Here is a 19,334-nt window from a genome sequence, read left to right as displayed (position 1 = left end):
CTTATGCAATTACCAAATGACATCTTGCAGGGTTATCTGCCACCAGAGCGCGCTTTCCTAGACACCACGCCTGGCAAGAACAAAGCGCCGATACCTGATTAAGATACACTTGCGTCTCACTCTGGCATCCGCAGTCCTGACTTGTAACTCTTCTGTGCGGTCATCTTGTTGAGGATGCCCCGGAAAGCTGGCAAAGTTTCCAGGATTGACTCTGGAAAGGGTTGGCGGTGCTACTATATTCTTATTATGAATAAAAATTTTAAACCCGAGCTGATAAACATATTTTTTTTTTCACACTGAATTCATCAGGAATACATTAACATTTTCTAAAAGGTAAAGGCAGGAAAAAAAAAATGAAAGAATTGAAAGGAGAACGACATTAGGATGTATTTGGCCATTAGGATCCCCGTTTCTATCAGCTCCTGTTTACGAGCTAGAACTTCACCCCGTATAACTAACACTTGGGGAATTAGCCTATGGAATAATTATCACTCCTGATGAACAGAGTAAGAACTTGTTCCCGTGTGTGTGCAGAGCCATTCATCCTAAGGAGGAAATCTGGAGTGAAAGCTCACAGCATATTTTACATAGGTCCTGTAAAAGGATCCAGGCAAAACAGGCTTTGCAACATTAGTTATGATCATACATGGAAAAAGCAGTTACTTTCTGTGGTGACATATGGCTGAGTTGGTACGATGCCCAGGAATCTCAGTGTCCCCCCCCCCCCGCCCCGCCGCCCCAAGAAGGGTGAGCCCCGGCCTCATCCTCGGCCCCGTTGTCATCGGGACCAACAGCACAGGCAGCCTGTGGAGACGTCGCCGGTGAAGAAAAACCGCATCCAGGTGCACCACGACCAAAGCTGCTGTTGGGCTCTGGCGGTTGGCAGGTGCCACCGTCCCCGTCTGTGAAAATGATTTTTCCTAAATCAGGGAAATTGTGCATGGAGCCCAGGCCCATCTGCTTAAAATTCAGGCAGGGGGACCTCCCACAGTAAACAATGATGGCCAAGAACGATGGTAAGAAACGCACCGGCGCTTTTATTGTAATGGCGACTCTATCCTTCAGCGATGGGAATGTAGACTCTTTCTGCTGGTATTCTATAAGCAGCGTGGTTCCTTCCAAAATGTCTAACATGGGCCGGCAAAGAAATTGAGTTCTGTTATAGGAGAGACGGAGAAATATGACCCCTCGAGAGCATGGCGTTCGTTCACCTGCTCCCTCACCGATGTGCCCATTACTTGATTTCACTTAAGCCTCTGTGAGTGCCAACTCTTGATCTGCAGGGTATCCACTCCCGTGAGAAGGGCAGCAAGTCACCAGAAAGCTACCGACTAATTCAGGCTTCGGTTATGAGGATACTTGAAGCGGGTGGGAAACCCCTTCCCCTTGGCCCTGGGGGTGGGGCTGGGAGGGACTAAGCCTTCTGTGTGACCCCGATTGCTGAAGGCAGGTGGGGAGGGCAGTGCCGCTGGGGTTGGCCCATTGGGCTGAGAGTCCTGTTCGGCTGCTTCCTAGCCACCTATGCCCGATGGATATCCCCAAACCTTGGCTTCCTCACTCACAAGACAGAGAAGCAAAGCCTCCTGCCTCCGAGACGTGATGAGGCTTCAGCGGGGAGTTGTATGGAGAGAGCTTTGCAGGACCCTGGCAGTAGGGAGTGCTCAATGGTGGTGGCACTGTGTAGCTGGGGGTGTGGGAGCCGGGCTTGGAGAGGGGTGGGGGTCCCTCTGGGTGACTTCGGGGAAGATGCTCTTAGCAGTGTGTTTCGTGAGGAACACTTTGGAGACATTTTGGTGCGTGGGTTAGGAAAGGGAAGGGTGGAGGGTGTTGAGCTGTGCCCCAAAGATCAGTATGGAGGGCGGAGAGGCTTTGTGAGGGCCCCTTCTGGTGGGGTGGGGGGAGGAGAGGACCCGACTGGGGACATACTTGGAAAGTAAAATAGGAGGGACAGAGGAATGAGACAGAGAGGGAGAGATGGGAGGAGGCGGTCGGGGGGTGGGGGGAATGAGAGAGACAGAGACAGAGACATATCCAGAGAGATATACAGAGATACACAGAGAGATAGAGAGAGATAGAGAAACAGAGGGGGAGACAGAGAGAGAAAAAAGGAGAGAGGAAAGGAGATGGGAAAATGGGGGGTGGTAAGGGAGGGGGGCCAAGAAAGAGACAGGTACAGGGACAGAGACAGAGTCCGAGAGATAGAGAAACACAGGGAGAGAGGTGGGGAAAGCGAGACAGAGAAAGAAATGGAGAGAGAGAGAGAGACAGCAAGGGGGACATGGGGGGATTTTGGTGATGGAGTTGGGGTTCACGACACCGACTGAGGTTAAGAATACAGCAGGGACGGGGCGCCTGGGTGGCGCAGTCGGTTAAGCGTCCGACTTCAGCCAGGTCACGATCTCGCGGTCCGTGAGTTTGAGCCCCGCGTCGGGCTCTGGGCTGATGGCTTAGAGCCTGGAGCCTGTTTCCGATTCTGTGTCTCCCTCTCTCTGTGCCCCTCCCCCGTTCATGCTCTGTCTCTCTCTGTCCCAAAAATAAATAAACGTTGAAAAAAAAAAAATTAAAAAAAAAAAAAAAAAAGAATACAGCAGGGAGGGGGTGCCTGGCTGGCTCAGTCGGTAGAGCAGGCCACTCTTGATCTCTTGGGGTTATGAGTTTGAGTCCATGTTGGGTGTACAGATTCCTTAAAAAATAACGAACACTTAGTGGCGCCTGGGTGGCTCAGTCGGTTAAGTGTCTGACTTCGGCTCAGGTGGTGATCTCTTGGTTCGTGAGTTAGAGCCCCGCTTTGGGTTCTCTGCTCTTTCTCTGCCCTCCCCCACTCACGCTGTCTCTCTCTCTCTCTCTCTCAAAAATAAATAAAAACATCTAAAAAATAATAAATACACAAAAATTAAAAAAAAAAAAAAAGAACAAGAGTACAGCAGGGAGGAGCTGAGTAGAAAGGGTGTGGGGAGGAGAGCCACCCTTTCATCCAGAGCAGAAACTGCCCCCTGACGGTGCCCGAGGGGGTGGAAGGCACTCGGCTTACCCCCAGTCCAGAAAGTCACTGCTGGGGGGGGGGGGGGTGGTGGTGCCCGTGTGCCTGTTCACGTATTTCCAGCTTGTTCCCGAGCTGTGTGCCCAGATTGGGGCGAGGCTCCGGAGGGTGAGAGCACGCTGCCATCCGTGGAGCCGAGGAGGAACGCTGTGTGGTTTGGGGCTGAACTGAGTCAGGGGACCAGAGCTGAGAAGCAGGTGCTTCTCCAGGCATTCAGACTGCAGGTCTGTTTGGGCACAGCCGCATCCTCAGGCTCCATGTGCCCCCTTCCACCCCCACCCCCCACCCCCCCAACGCACCTGCTTCGGGGCTTGCAGGCGTCACCACGTTCACACATTCACACATTCATCAGCACCCCAAGGAGCGCCTCCTCCTGCCGGGCGGGCTCAGTCCAGGACCCCACGGTGATCCAGGCAGACGGGGTCCCCGTCCTCTCTGCGCTTCCGGCCGGGAGAGGAGTTTGGTGCTCCAATCCTTTTCGCCACCCGTGGCCCGCCGGGTTGGATCTCTGGCTAGAGAAATTCCAGGCAGGTTGTGATTGGAAAACAAGGGGCTCATCCTCCCGCTTTGAAACCACAGCTGCTCTGCCTTCTGCTAGCGCTTCCCTTGGGCCTTGGCTTCAAAGGCCCCACGGAGCTGTTTTTAGGGGAGCAGCTCCGGGTTCTCCCACAAAAAACATGTTCCTGGGGAAATGTGAAGAGGGTGGCCTCAAAGAAGAAATGAGGATACTGCCTTTTCTTCTGCAGACTGGTGCAGACTCTTTAGCAGTCTAAACCAACGATTTCCTTTTTTTTTTTTTAAGTTTATTTATTTAGTTAGAGTGAGTATGCGCGCGTCTGTGTGTGTGGGGGGGGTGCAGGGAGGGGCAGAGAGGGAGAGAGAGAAAGAGAATCCCAAGCAGGTTCAGTGCTGTCAGCTCAGAGCCCTACACCGGGCTTTGACTCATGAACCTTGAGATTGTGACCTGAGCTGAAATCAAGGGTCAGATGCTCAACTGACTGAGCCACCCAGGCGCCCCTAAACCGACGATTTCCGTAACGACTGGTGTGGCCTTAGCCGATATTCCCCAGTGCTTTTGCCAAAAACACTCACGGAGCACTTTGTGCGGGGGCAGGGCCCGGGCTGTCGGTCAAGTGCACCACATCTCATCTAAGCCCCACCGCCAAGGCCTGTGAGGGAGGGAGGACAGGTGGACCCTTGAATAACACGAGTTTGACCTGGCACGTGGGTTTTTTTCAAATACATGGATTGGAAATCTTCTGGAGACCCGCAACAATTCGAAAAAACTCACAGACAAACCGTGTAGCCTAGAAATACCAAATAAAGAAAGCAGGAAAGAGAGAAAAAGGTGTTATTATCGTAAGAACGCAGCATGTAATACACAAAATCTGTGCCAATCGACTCGTTATCTGATCAGTAAGGCTTCCTGGCAACAGTAGGCTATTAGTAGTTAAGGTTTGGGGGAGTCAGAGTTTACACATGGATTTTCCACTGCTTGGGGGTCGGTGGCCCTCACCCCGGCACGGTTCAAGGCTCAGCTGTGTTTGAGAGTCTCTGTGGTCTAGGCAGGGGCCACTGGAGTTCAGAGAGGTTAAATAACTGGTTCCCGGTCACACGGCTAGTCACGGCTGGAGATGACTTTTGAACTGTGATCTTTGGAGTCTGAGAACAGAACTCATTGTATTATAGCCTATCGCCTCTTCCATATTTCTTGATTTGCAATGATTTCGTTTTCCGCTCTCGTTGGGCGCTTCAGCAGACTTCGGGGTGGGAGAGGGGAAGTTCAAGGAAGAGGTCCTGGGGGGGGGGGCGGGAGAGGCTAGTGCTAACTTCACGGGCTATTTGTTAATCAAATGAGCCCTCTTCTCGCCTTCATGTAGCATTCTCCACGCGCCCTGCACCTGGATTATCGTTCCTCTAAAAAACAGGGATGAGTGGCACGCAGTCCTCAAGCTTCAGCAAGACAACCCTTGATCTAGTAATTTCGGGCACGAAAACTTGCGTTCGGGTTGTTGAGCCCTATTGAACGCACACACGCTCATTCCGGGGTGAGCTGGCCCTCCAGCTGTGGCCGACCCTGGCAGCTGTAGACGGAGGCTCACCCCAGCGCTGTGACACCTGAGGCCGCGCGCCTGCAGCCAGTGCCCCAGGAAAGAGTCACAGACACACACACAGACTTCTCTCCTTCCCACACACATCCTCGCGGAAGGGTCCAGCGATTTCGTTCCCTTTTTGCTGTTTGAGAAGTAGTGGAGGAGGGGATCCCGGCTAGAAAAAACGTTGTCGGTTTTCCTTCCCTGTGCTGTGAAGGCTTCTTGGGATGCTCTTAAATCCTCACCCAAAGGACAGGTCCGCTGTGTCTCCGCCACTTCCCTGGCAACCAGAAGTCGTGGATCTCTGTCTTGTGTCCCTGCTCTGGGGTTGGACTTTAGTGCTTGTTTCTCTCGAACTTGTTTGTCCCTTAATGGTGACTGAGTGAGAGGTCATTCTTCTCTCACGTCCTCCTGTCTCTGCTCCTTCTTTACCAGTTCCCAGTGCACAAAAATGTTCAGATTCTGCATTTCGCGCTCCTTTGAACCAAGTTTCCCGTCCTCTGGCCTGCCATCCCCTCCCCCAGCAAAGCAGCCCACATGTCCTTCAGGAATGGGGCAATGGTAAAGGAGCGTGTGAAGCTTGGGCATACTTGTACACACTGAGAAGTATTCGATAGGTGTGTATTTATATATGTAATTCACAAATATATGGAGACTGTCCATGGTCCCTCCCCGCCTCCGAATTGTATTTCATGCAAAAAGAACTTACTGGTGAAGAAAGTCACTTCAAGTGGCCATCGGTTCCTGCAGAAGTTGGTAGGTTGCACGTGGATTCCAGAAACCAACACCTGCCTATGTCCACGGGTTAGGAGGTTTTGGGAGGGCTGCTCCCTCCACCCAAAGTTTGGAGGTGTGTCCCGTGCCTCTTGCCAATGGGAGAAGGTTCTTTGTCATCTCAGGGTCCTGACTTTGTGTGGTTGGAAGGCACCAATGGGCGGGGGTGGGGGGTGGGGGGTGGGGGGGGTGGGGACCCTGGTGGTCACCAGGAGCAACCCGGATAGGCTTCTTCCTTGGTTCCATCTCCAAGAAGGTAGAAGCAGGTTTCTTCACCCTTAGGTTGTCAGATACGGGCCTGATATTGTCAAGTCAAATTCAAAGGCAAGTCAAAGATGATGAGAGACAGCCAGATACTGTTTTCACTGTGTGTGTGGCTTTCTTCTTGAAGAAATGCTACTGAGGCATTCAACCCCGGGGGGTTGGGCAAGTGCAGCTCATTGATGTGGGTAGGGTGAACGACACTCCAGGGTCCTTGGCTTCCTGCATGACAGACCCTGAGTCTATGGCTGATTGGGGATTACTGCTCAAATGGACGCCGTGGCCTTTCCTTAATAAGAGCATGGGCTGAGGGAATTGCCATGACTCATGGTCACTTACAATGGGCTTGTGTGGTGCTTTGGCCTCTGCATTGCTTATTTGTACGAGGTAGCACATTTCCTGTATGTGGGAAAAACTGTAATTTAGACTCAAAGACCTGGACGCTTTAATATTAGCACCTCTGCAGGTTATCATCCCCTCAGGGGCAGGGATCAGACCTTCAGTCTACATGTCCCATTGCGGCATCTTGTAAGGGCCAACACTCGTAGGAGACTCCACCCTTGGCCCCATTTTCATTCCTACTTTTGCCCTCACCTGAAGCCCAGGATGGATGTCTTAACAATCCTCATTGTCAGGGATCCTTTCTTCCTATTGAGCTTAAATGCTTCTCACTCAAGTCCAAGCCACGAGCTTCTTGCTCCCTACTAGATGGGGGGTGAGGGACAGCTGGTTACAATCTTCTGTGTGTAAATCCACAGTTCTTGGAGAAATGAACACACACACACACACACACACACACCCAAAAGCTCAGATTTCTACCTTTAGGATTATTTTTCCCCCCTCTGGAAAATATTTCCCAGATGAGATATAAATTAACTTTCAATTTCTCAAAAATAGGATTGCCTAGCTGATGTCATTTCTTTACATATATTTTACAGGAAAAGAGTGGATCCTTAAGTTGTGGAGTTTTAGAAGTCTTGCCAATAAACTTTTTCTTTCTTGAGTTTATTTATTTTGAGAGAGAGAGAGAGAGAGAGAGAGAGAATGCGTGTGCATGAGCAGGGGAGGGTCAGAGAGAGGTGAGAGAGAATCCCAAGCAGGCTCTGTGCTGTCAGCCCTGAGCTCGATGTGGGGATTGATCTCCAGAACCCGGAGATCATGACCTGAACCCAAATCAAGAGTTGGGTGCTTAACCGACTGAGCCACCCAGGCACCCCGCCAATAAACTTTTTGAAAATACGGACGAGAAGTCTTCTATGGAAAACCATGTCGTAAATAATAAACTCTTGAAAAGAAAGTGTCCATGAACTTAAGGGTGTGTATAATATTGTCTCCCTGAATCTTAAGGCATCAGGAAGTAGGTTTTTAAATTTGGAAAAATGTATGCACCATAGCAGCTTGTGCTGTATCAGAGGATAAGCCTCAGTGCTTGGCTCTGCTCTATTTTTATTTCCATTATGGGTTGAGGAACCAGGACTGTGTAGGTAAAGAGTTGGCTTCCCCTTGGACCATGCCGGAAGCAATGGGTGCGGGATGGACGGGGGTGAAGAGAGGTGCCGGGAAGGCAGTGGGAGTCTCGGGAAGGAAACAAGACCTTGCCTTCCCTCCTTTCCTCTCCTGACACTGTCCTTTACGATCACAGCCCCCCCAGCAAAACGCAGAAGCGAGAGGAAACCCTGAAGACCCACGGTGGGTGCGGAATTCTTGTGGGGGAGGGGATCGCTCCTGCTTTTGCCGCAAAGGACGGGAGGTAAGAATGATAAAGAGAAGGAGAGCAGGAAGGTGAAGTGCAGTGGAGAGAAGGGGGAGGGGCAGAGGGGAAGGGAAGGTGCCTGGGGAAGTGCAGGGAGAGGCGCGCACACAGCTGTCAGTTTCTGGGAAGAGAAGCGGAAAGTAACAGTGACATCTCAAGGTGCAGCAGCCTCGGGGCTGCTAAGAACTTGCTCATTGGATTCAGCCCCTGAACCAGCTGTCGACTCGGGCCCCCACCCCCATGCTGACAGCTCGCTCTCCTCCTGGCCACTGGGGGCGGTGTTGGGGTCACCCAGGGAAGCTCCACTTCCCTGTGTCCTTAACAGCTTCTGGAGCTGTTCTCTTTCCATTCCCACCTGGACCGGACTAGCTCAGGACCTCGCTGGCCTTGCCTCCATCTGGCTGCATTCCACGTCTGGCCCCTTTCCCTGAGACCCAACAGCCCCTCCGGGGCACAGCAGTGCTCCAAACATTCATGCTTCTGGCCTGCGCCCCCCTCATCAGCTGTCTCTCCCACCACCTGACCTTGAACCCGGTGTTCCTGCCACCCAGAAGTAGTGGCGGGTCCCCCAGGCCAACCAAGAAACGACCAGCACTACAGGAGCTCATGCGAGAGCGCCAGGCAGGCACTAGCCTTTCTCCCTTTGAGGTGGGCGCTGGGATTGTATCCGTTTTCCAGGGAAGAAAACTGAAGCTCAGAGAGGTTCACAGAGTCAGGGTCCTCTTGCCTTTTTGGAACAATGTAGTAGATCAGGAGAGAGAGAGAGAGAGAGAGAGAGAGAGAGAGAGAGAGACAGAGAGAGAGAGAGAACTGGCACACATTTAGTACCTACTGTGTACCAGGGGCCATGCTAGGCGTGGATACGTGTTCCCGATCGAAGATGCTGTGACTCAAGCGCCCAGCTGTCGCATTTTTCTAGAAGAGAGACTTTTGATCTGTGTTTAGTTAGAGGAGAGACAGCCTGTCTTCCGCAGACTTTGTTGGTTTGTTTTTCATCTGGCGTGATACGGTAAAGGAGTTTCTCTGTCTGCCTCCTTCCTCATTGTCAATCTTTTTTGTTCCTTTGCTTGCAGCTGTTGTCTGTCTTTGAGTCACGAGAACCACTTGCAGGAAGAGCTCTAGAGAATTTGGGAAGTGGGGGGGGGGGGCGGCGGGGTGGCTGGGAAGGAGAGACAAAAGGTGCGTTGTTTTCCGAGAAGCCGGAAGACGCAAGGAAAAGAAAGCTGTTCTCAAGTATGTCGCCTGCAGCCTTGTGAGGTAACATTTCTTTAGATGGCTTCTCTTCCCCTCCCTCGTGCCCAGCTGGCTCTTCATCATTTTTTAAACATCTCTTTGGGGCGCGGGACATGAAAGTGAACGGCAGGTCAAAGTCAGGAGTTCGGGGTTCTGGGGTGGTTTGGTCTGATAGCCTCTCTTCCTCTGTGGCTGTGCCCTTAGTGGGGGCAGGTGAGGCTGGTTCACAATTCTGGTCACATCACCCTCTCCTGGATGACAGCATCGCACCTTCATCCGTCCATTTACATTTCAAACCACCTCCCGCCTGCTCTTGATTAATTATTTAGTGACGCTGGTCACTTGTGAGCATTTCTGAGCTCCCATTTCACGTACAAGGTCCATTCCTTTTTTATCCAAATCTTCTTTCCCTGAATCCTTGTGTAGTTTTCGAAATGAAATGCTACATATTCCTTTTGAGCCCCCGGCACCCATGTATTGGCACCTCTTCTTTGTGGCGGTATACGTGGATATTCGGCGAAGGGGGCAGATTCGCCTGTGGGGCTCCCCCTCTCTGCCTACCCCTGACCTTGATCGATTCCCCTTTGTGGGAGCTCCAGGTTTTAATAAGTCAATACAGGGATTTGGAGTGTGCCGTCTCAAGGTCTCCACTATTTTTAAATGGTGATGGAATCTATGAGAAGTAATAGAGGGACATGGGCTTTAGAACCCAAGGGAATTTGGGGTGTCTCCCCTGGCTCTGGCACTTACCTGCTTATTTGTATGGGACACCTGGTAAGTTAGGTCATCTGTCTGGCTCTCACTTTCCTTCTTTTTTTTTTTTTTCAATGTTTATTTATTTTTGGGACAGAGAGAGACAGAGCATGAACGGGGGAGGGGCAGAGAGAGAGGGAGACACAGAATCGGAAACAGGCTCCAGGCTCTGAGCCATCAGCCCAGAGCCTGACGCGGGGCTCGAACTCACGGACCGCGAGATCGTGACCTGGCTGAAGTCGGACGCTTAACCGACTGCGCCACCCAGGCGCCCCCGGCTCTCACTTTCTTTACCTCTACAATGGGTGTGGAGAGATACAGAGGTGGCAGGGGGGTTAAGAGGAATGCACGGAGGGACACTGAGAATGCACCTTGCGTGTGGACCGTGAGGGAGATGGTGCCCTAAGGGTTTAATCTTGACCTTCTCAAACAGGGCGAATAAAATGGTTGGCACGGAATCAACCTTCAAGAACAGTTAGGCAGTTTACTGTGGGGTTGCCTTTACCCCAGGCAAAATTCTTACCCATACCAACATCCGGTAGTGGGAGAACCACACTGCAAAACAACCTGTTCTCGGAGTTGGAAACCTGGGGTCTGTTCTCCGGACTTTTGAATTCCAGTTCTAACACTTGTTAGTTGCGTGGTGTTGGAAAAATGATTTAATCTTCCCCAACCTCACCTTCATCAACTGCAGAATGGTCCCAAATTCAACCTACCTTAGAGGGGACACTGTGAAAAAATGCAACGCTAAAGATGTAAACACTCAGCACACAGCAAGCATCCAACTGATGATTTTGCTTTCTTTCGTTTTTTTTTTTTTTAAGGTTATTTACTTATTTGAGAGAGAGAGAGAGAGAGACAGAGCATGTGTGCATAGGCAAGTTGGAGGTGGGGCAGAGAGAGAGAGGGAGACAGAAAATCCCAAGCAGGCTCTGTGCTGCCAGCATGGAACCCGACCCGGGGCTTGAACTGATGAACTGTGAGATCATGACCTGAGACGACATCAAGAGTCAGGTGCTTAACCGACGGAGCCACCCCTGATTTTGCTTTCTTAACCCTGATAAATTAATGTTGGTTCATAAACGAGCTCTGATCATCTCTCAAGGAAAAGAAGGAAAGTTCCGATTTTTCTATTTTGTCACCAAAAGGATCACTAGACTTTACACAAAACAGAGCACATCCTTCACCACATAATAAAACCGAATCTACTGGTTTTTTTTTTTTTTTTTTTTTTTTTTTCTTTTTTTTGGCAAGAAAAAAAAAAGCATAAATACAACTGACATCAATTCTCGGTGCATATTGTGTCTCGTCTCCCTGGTTTACAGTTTTCGGAAACCAAAAGTCCATCTGTCTCTGAGACCTTTCTAGTTTCCAGAAAAGAAAACACTGTCTAGATATAGTAGTGCTGTATCATTTGGCTGACTCGCAGCGCCCTTGCACGCTTCCCTTCTGCCGGCGAGCGCGGGACGCCAGGATGCGGATTTCAGGCTGCCGCTGCCCTTGCGGGTTAACCCCTATCACAGGTCACTCTGCTGTGTTAATTTCATCACAGCCTAACCCCCGGCGCTTCAGTGGGGAAATCACAACAGAGAACGCGCAGCTCGATGCACATTGCTCATTTCCGCCCGTGTGAAAAGAAGGGCGAAGATGCCCCGGACACCCACGCCCTTCCTGCCGCAGGGTTTATACAGCCCCCCCGATCAATCTGAGAGCGACCGATCTAGTGCGCCCGTTCGTTAGCCGCGCGCACACTGGACTGCCTGATGGAGAGGCTTGTGCTTGAGAACATTAAAATCTTGACTTCCCCTTTTCTAGTGAGGCTCCTTTGGCACCCCCCTTGACTCATCAGTTCTAAACTCCACACTTCGTGTTTCAGTTCAAATGTCCCCTTCCTCCGAGAGAGAGAGAGAGAGAGAGAGAGAGAGAGAGAGAGCCGGGTTCTGTTAGCACTCGGACTGCAGTAAAGAACAGCAGCCACAACAAAATTGCATCCATTTCCCATCTTCAGTGAAAAAGTGACAAATCATGGAAGACAGACCTCACTTGGTTCTCAAGTAATGTCTCGGCTCCCTCAGGGGGTTGGTGCGTCAAGCCTCTGTCTCTGTCTTGCATAGGGTTGAGTGGCTGCCTGCTGGGGGGAGGCTCCAAGCTCCTGGGGGGAGGTCAGCAGGGACCTAGGTGGGAGGAAGGCAGAGTGGAGGGTGCAGCCTGGGGAAGCCTTTCTCCAGCCCCTTCCCTCCCTGTATTCATGGCAGTACCCAAAGCCCACCCTCCTGGATGGTCCCCTCAACCCGCGCCCCGGGCGGGTCTCAGAGGTAGCTGGAATCTCCCTGCTCCATGGCGGGTCTTGGGGTGCATAGGGGCGGTCGGCAACTCTCAGGGCCTTGTTTCCTCGATTCAAGATACCAAGAACGGGGTTGCCCATGCCTACGTAGCAAAATTTGTTACGAGGATTAAGTGGAATAATACCCAATGATGTTAATACAAGAGCAAAACAGCACAAATACTCAGGGGTTTAAAAAAAAATCCTTGCCAACTGAATAACGGGTGGGTTGGGACCCCAGGGCCAAACTCTGCGTGCCTGGCAGTGGTAGTCAAGGAGGTAGGGTGGCGGCTTGGCCTGGTCACGTGACTTCCCATCAGTCATGGAGGACAGTGGTGTGTGGGATGTCCAGGGTGCCTGGTGCACCTGGCTGGAGCTGCTTCCTGCCACTTCCGTTCTCCTTTTCGGGCGTCAGTTGGCATCACCATTCACCGGGCCAGCAGCTGGTGTCTCCAGGACGTGGCGTCTGGGGCGGAGAAGTCGCCGGAATGTGCGGGCTGGGTGCTGCCTACCTACATTCCGCGACCACTCAATAGGAATACGGCTGTACGCTGGGGGAGTCCTAGAGGATGCCGAATTCATGATTGCGATGACACTTCTGTATGGAGGGAGGCCAGAAGCCCTTTCGGAACAATAATCGTTTTCGTATAGCCTCCCATGGCTCCCATGCTTCCTCGGGCCAGCTCTAGGCAAAATTGCAAAGCTTTGTCATGGTTCCCATCATTGTTGTTGTTGTTGTTGTTGTTGTTGTGTTAATGAAGTCTGTGAAAATTGTGACAACATCCAGGCACGATGGACAATGGTCAGACTGACACTCCAGCTTCGCTTTGAAGAGCATTTCGATGGGTGTGAGATGATAACACTGGTAAAATAGGATTAAAGGCATCATCAGTGCTCACAGCCCTGACCATTGAAGAGCAATAGAATGAATGGCCAAGGTGGGTTATGTGGAAATGTCATCAGTGGCTGCACAGGTAGCGAAAGTCACCACCATTGAGGATGAAGTTGGACTGTGCACAAAATGGGATCCGGTGTGACTGTAGCTTCGGCAGGATAGAGTTTACTTTTTTTTTGCACGGAAGTCTGCACGTAGATGGTCAAGGGTTCTGCTAGCCTTGCCCTCCTCTGCTTTGTGTCTCTCCTCTGGAGTGACGATCGCTTCGCTTGTCTAACACGCTACCCTTCAGCGGTGCCTAATTGCCGCTCTTGTTGCTTCTTTCTTGGGCTTGCATGGGCTTCCGTTCCCAAGGACATCTTTTGGTCCAAGATAACTGCTCCAGAGCTGCTCCATCACACCTGCTTTCCTGCCAGCAAGAAAGAGGGATGGGGAAGGTGTGGCAAGGGGCAGACGCCTGCTGTTACCTATGGAAGTTTCCCAGAAGCGCCAACGTAACACCTTCACCTACATCCCCCTGCCCAGCCAGTCTCATGGCCACACCTATCTCTGTCCCATTGCAAAGACCAGGTGCTATGGAAGAAGTGGAGAGCATAATGGGGGGGGGGGCACTCATGGTCTCTGCCAATCAAGTAATTTCAGAGCTTCTGGAAGGTGACTTTTGCCTTCCCTTCCACTTAGCTGATGCCTCAAGTTTCTCAACAGCATTGAGTCTTTCATTAAAACAAAGTGGACGTTCTTATGCTGTGACCTCCAGGTCATTTGTAGGGTTCCCGGCGCTAGTTCCTTCCCCCCCCCCACCCGTCCCCCAGCAACCCCCAGCCCAGCTGAGCTGGTGTCGTGATAATACCGTGTTTTTCTGCTGTGTCCGTATTCATAGAGGGCAGTAGCTATTACAGCAGCCAACGCTTACTGAGGCTTACACCACTCCGGCTCTTACACTCACAGTTAGAGAATCTTTTGCTCATTTAACTACCAGCTAGATAAGGGCTCTTAATGGAAGTGTGGACTTAGAGCCAGGATACCCACTACGGGCACAATTGTACCACTTAGCCCTGGTGCTAACCGTGATGCCACATGGCTTCTCCTTTATCCTGTCTGATTTCCAGGTAGACCCCGGCACTGTGTCGATTCTAGCAGAAGAGGCACATTTTTCTGGGTCCTGGCTCTGAGCGTGCGCGTGCGAGGAGTGGAGGTGAGGTGGGGGAAGCCACGCTAAATACCCAAATGAATGTAAGGCCGTTTGGAAAGTTCCCTAAGAGGTGAAAGCAGGTGTACTTTTGCTGTAGGTATTCAGGAGACGTAACGCTAAGGCCCTAGCAGGGACGCTATAAAACGAGTTAATTGCTTTACTCTGCTGCATTTCCTTCCCTATGGAGTAGCTGGAGGCCCTCACCAGCACACATTCCAGCACAGTTAAGGTCATGTCCCTGTGTGAGCCAGCTGTCAGCGGGGCTCCTGCCCTTGGGGATCTGGTCAGACTTGACTGGAATCCTTATTCCAAGTGTTTTTTTCATCAAAGGTCACTCTTACACGGACTGTTCTTGAGTTTGGTAGATTTTTCAGGGACTAGAAAGATTTCTAGAGACAGATTATTCTCTCTCCCCCCTTTTTTTTTTTAATTTGAATGTTAGTTGGTTAATATACAGTGCAGTATTGGTTTCCGCAGTAGAATTCAGTGATTCATCACTTACATACAACACCCAGTCCTCCTCTCTAGATTTCTAGACAGATGTTATTCTGGGTTGGGATCTTCTCTGGCATCTCCTCCTGCCTTCTCTCTCCCGCCTCCGGAACAACTTCGGTTTTATTTGTGGGACACATGATTCCCTGGCCTTTGGGAGTTGATATCCAATCGCTGACTCAAGTATGTTCCTCACCAAAAGCTGATTCCTTATGCTACGAGAGATTCTGGAGAATTCAAGTCTCCTTCTCTTCTTGTTCTTGGTGTTTTGGTGGCTAGATTGACACAGCAGGAATTAGTCTGTATCTTCAGGTAAGAAGTAGATGACCCAGTGCTCCTGGATGGTGGTGATGAAAGAGCCTTGGCCCTTCGTGGCTGCTTGGAAGGCAGGGCCTCAGATCATGGGGAGTTCATTGTCCCCAAAGCAGTGGGACTTGCTGCAGTCTTCTGAGGTGGCGGCCACTGACAATTTTGAGGATGATTGTCATGAAAACATCTGCTCCTTAGTGGATGGGTTCGGCCACTGGTGGAAGTGACCAGAGATGCCTGGCGCTTTCCATATCTAGTCTCCCTTCCACCCTGCGCACACGGGAAGGCTCGGCTGCCCTGAAAGTGGCTGGAGACCGTCGGACTACAGCTGCCCAACAGGCTCGTTCTGAGTGAAGCGACGTGTCATTTTTGGTCTGAGCCAGTTAAGAGTTTTCCATACTCTCTCTTCCCTGGGAGCCATGTGTTGAAATGACAGCCTGGCCAGATGGGAGGAGCCTGGATCCCCGAGACAGTAGGTGGATGAGGGCCCTCCTGACCATCCTTGGACCTGGCATGCACCAGATATAAACTTCTCTCGGGTGATGAGTCTTGAGAGAAACACCAGCAGAGAGAAAAGCTCCTCCTCTTTTGGCCTTTGTTACCATAGCATGGCATGGTACGTCCCCAGTACAGGTAATATGGACTTTCTATGGACTGCACTCCGCCCTACCACTGAGATATTCCTGGACGTCTAATAGATTCCAAAGTTTTGATGATCAGGGGATGTTTCAGGATTAGAAGAAAGGAAGGATTTTCTGCATTCCTTATTATTTCTGTTCTTTTGTTTTTTTTCCCCTCCCTTAAGTGGCCATCATCTCAAAGAGACCGGGTGAGAAGGTGGCAGGTGCTGAATGGAAACGCCAACAGACAGAATTGGAGAGGAGCACTTGGTAGGACGCTTCCTAAAAACCCTGCTTTGCCTCATCGGTATGCTGTTCCGGAACAGTTCTGCCTGACGCGGTGCTCCCGCAGGTTCGTACAAAGGAGGACGTGATGCCGAATCCATCTGTTGCCATCCCCCCTTTCACAGCAGCTGAGAATCCAGGCTCCGTCTCCATTAGTAATCACCCAGCATCACGATTAAACCCCTATCGCACCAGATGAGAAAACCCCAGGAGGGCGCTCCGTGTCCGTTCCATTCAAGTCCGAAACCCGTTGTGCATATTGGCCTAGTGGCACCAGCGGCTCGAGGGGGAGACACCCCCGAAGATGATTAAGGTAGCAGAGAATTTGCCCAGTCAACTCCTGGAGTGCCGGATATGGTGCCCGATACGGCACAAAGCGAGTGTTCATTCGCTCGGTGGTGACTCTCAGTGGAGAATGACTGTGTTAATTAGTAGCAGAGATTGTTGAAAAACGCATTCTGCTGTGCAGAAATAGCATGTGACTCCTTGTCCATATTATCTTCTCCAGCACAGAGAAAGGACTCACACAGCTCAACCTACGTACGGTGTGCGTGACTCCCTGTGATAAGCCAAGTTTAACTCTCCGCCCTCTATTCTCTGATGCTATTCCTGGGGACAGGGACACTCCAGCCACACAGTCACAGCTGGCAATATCAGCAATCCTTCCGTCTAGTATGGAAACCAAACTGTTGGCGTAAGGGCTTGCGAGCAATTCTGCTCATGTGTACTAGCTGTGCAGCTTCTAGAAAACCCCTTTTGGTAGAAGGAGGTGCTGAACTAATGCAGGGCTGCAAGAGGATGTACTGCGCTATAAAGGAAACCTGCTTCTAACTCCCAGACAGAGCCAGAGGTGAGGTTCTGGCTCCCTAAACACTTCCTTTCCAATCTGACTTTTGGGGTTTCACCTTAGAAGGTGGAAAAGGGTCTCTTGAGTCTAATAGCTCTCAGAGAGAGAAAGATTTGTCTTGACCCCCTCAATGAGGAGCTTTGGACACTGTCCATGTGTTCGGTGACCTTGTCTCTGATGGTGAATTCTCAAGAGCTCCTACTCTCTAGGTGGGTGGGATGCCAACGTTCACTTGTCGAGAAAGGAGGGGCTGAGCAGGTGAAACCTTTCTGATTTTTTCTTTCCAGGATGCTCTCCAGGAACATTCCGGTTAGCCTACCTCAGAAGAGTAACAGCCTGTGCGTGAACCCGTTACCCTCAAGACTTTGCTCTTCTTTCCACAATACCTTTTGGTGGCCAGTCGACTTCTTCGACTTCCTGTTAGCTTTTCAAATGGTTGATTTAGAAACTCAAGTTATTCTAGCCTTGGTTATGTGGTCTCAGGATTCGCACAACTAGTTTTCCTCGTTATGAATATTGAGAAGAGTTGGTTGGCGTGTTGTATGATGAGGAAGGAGCCCTGGGATGGGAGTCCAAAGGTGTAAACTGGGGCGGGGTACTTCGTCTCTCTGAACCTCAGTCTTGTCAACAAGAGGGTGGGTTAAAGTGCTTCTTACTACCAAATCCTAGAAGTCCTAAGAACTGTGCTCCAGAGGAGAAAACACACATTGGCAAATGTGGATTTATTCACTCTTCCGCCATGCGTTTGTAGACTGGTTTGAGACAGTTCTGAATTCACCTAGTAATAACATTAGCTTAATTTCATATGGAAGGACACAGGTTCCACAGCTTAACCATAAAACTTGTACCCTGGTTGACTTCCACCCTTTCCCTAACAAAGTAGATGAATTAATCCAGACAATTACTGTCAGGTGAAGGGGCAAGGTTGGAGATTCTCTGAGAAATCTGATGGTTGTACAGATGATAGGGTTAATTTGCAAGACCTCGTATGGAACACTTCCATTATTTCGGTTGCTATTAGAGTTAGATAGTGCTGGCTGGGTAGAAATCTGTTAATGTTATAAAGTTTGGGTCAATTTACCAATGGAAAGGACAGCACCATTCTAGGTTTTTTTCCCCTCCTCTCTTTCTAGAAACCATAGCATTTAGAGAAATTATATGATGATATTGGACAAATATAGCCAAACCCAATCAGCCCAAAAGTAGTGGAAAAGCAAACCATTAAAACCCTCTCCCAAACAGAAGCCTATTGGGAAGCAAGGTATAAATAGAGGAAAGCTTATGAAATGAAATAGACAGGATATAAAATTTCCATATCCTCAATCCCGCAACAAGGACTTTTCTTACATATATTGCCATTACCCTGATAAGATTGGGAGTTGACCAGTGGCTCTATGAATTTAAAGCAAATGGTGACAATTAGGTCCTCAGGGTATACCCTCATCTTCTTCATTCACTGCATAGCCATTATTTTGGAGTTTTCATTTATATTTTTATGTTTATGGTCCTTGGAGGAGGCTGAATACTACATTTTGACAGTGGAATCTGAAAGAGCTACAATTCTAGATTCTGTAAATACTTCTTGATCATAGAAATGCCTTAGTTTTCGGGGCGCCTGGGTGGCTCAGTCTGTTAAGTGCCCGACTTCAGCTCAGGTCATGATCTCACCGTTTGTGGGTTCAAGCCCCACATCGGGCTCTGTGATGACAGCTCAGAGCCTGGACCCTGCTTTGGATTCTGTGTCTCCCTCTTGCTCTGCTCCTCCTCCACTCATGCTCTGTCTCTCTCTCTCTCTCTCTCTCTCTCTCTCTCAAAAATAAATAAACATTAAAAAAAATTAAAAAAAGAAATGCCTGAGTTTTAACTTTGAGAGCTGTCTCATTGGTCAAGCTCTTTGGATGGGATATACATTAGGTCAATCCCCCCAATTCACGTTCTTGAGGTATGCTTTTCAGAGGTTCAAACTGTGGGTGGTTTAGTTCATATCCTTTTACCCCAAAATGAAAATTCTGGGATTCTCATTAGCCTTCTCCCAAAGCAAACCTTTAAAGCTTCCCCAACACGTGTAAAAACCAAACTTTATGAGGATCCGAGACCAGCCAGGAAATTTTAACAAAGACTAAATTTTAGAACAGCAGATCTTTAGTTGTGCAAAGGACATTGCTAAACTTCTGGGTTGGAAGGTATCCTGATCTACCTAATTCTATTTATGAAACTGCATATGTGCTTTGAAACTCCATTTAGATCCAACTCTCAGCTAGAGATGGAAACCATATGTGTGTCTAAGGCCCATATGTTAGGGCTTGGAGAGTCTTAGATTTTGTTTTGATTTCCAACTCCGCATCATTTTCAGATTTGGAGGCATCTGGGTATGTCCTTGACCCTCTGTGTCATGTGGCAATATTTTTGTTTTCCCTTCTTCTTCTTCTTCTTCTTCTTCTTCTTCTTCTTCTTCTTCTTCTTC

General features: G+C 49.9%; 1 long non-coding RNA gene across 6 annotated transcripts in view; it reads left to right on the top strand.

Moving 5' to 3' along the window:
- The window catches only part of LOC121016456 (uncharacterized), a 68,881-nt gene extending 50,337 nt beyond the window's left edge, over positions 1 to 18,544 (top strand). For 3 of the 6 annotated variants that reach the window (XR_005784286.1, XR_005784287.1, XR_005784280.1), the window contains 3 exons: positions 14,235 to 14,320; positions 15,924 to 16,090; positions 17,158 to 18,544. This is a non-coding gene — a long non-coding RNA (uncharacterized LOC121016456). Of the gene's footprint in view, positions 1 to 30; positions 270 to 7,810; positions 7,919 to 14,234; positions 14,321 to 15,923; positions 16,091 to 17,157 lie in introns of those variants that run through there. The other 3 variants (XR_005784282.1, XR_005784285.1, XR_005784288.1) reach the window with 3 other exon arrangements.
- The last annotated feature ends 790 nt before the right edge of the window (positions 18,545 to 19,334 follow it).

Source organism: Herpailurus yagouaroundi, unplaced genomic scaffold (genome assembly GCF_014898765.1).
Source record: "Herpailurus yagouaroundi ecotype Mexico unplaced genomic scaffold, PumYag 210, whole genome shotgun sequence".
NCBI classification, from domain to species: domain Eukaryota; kingdom Metazoa; phylum Chordata; class Mammalia; order Carnivora; family Felidae; genus Herpailurus; species Herpailurus yagouaroundi.
Note: the sequence above shows the minus strand (reverse complement) of the source record. Positions and strands in the feature narration are given on the sequence as shown.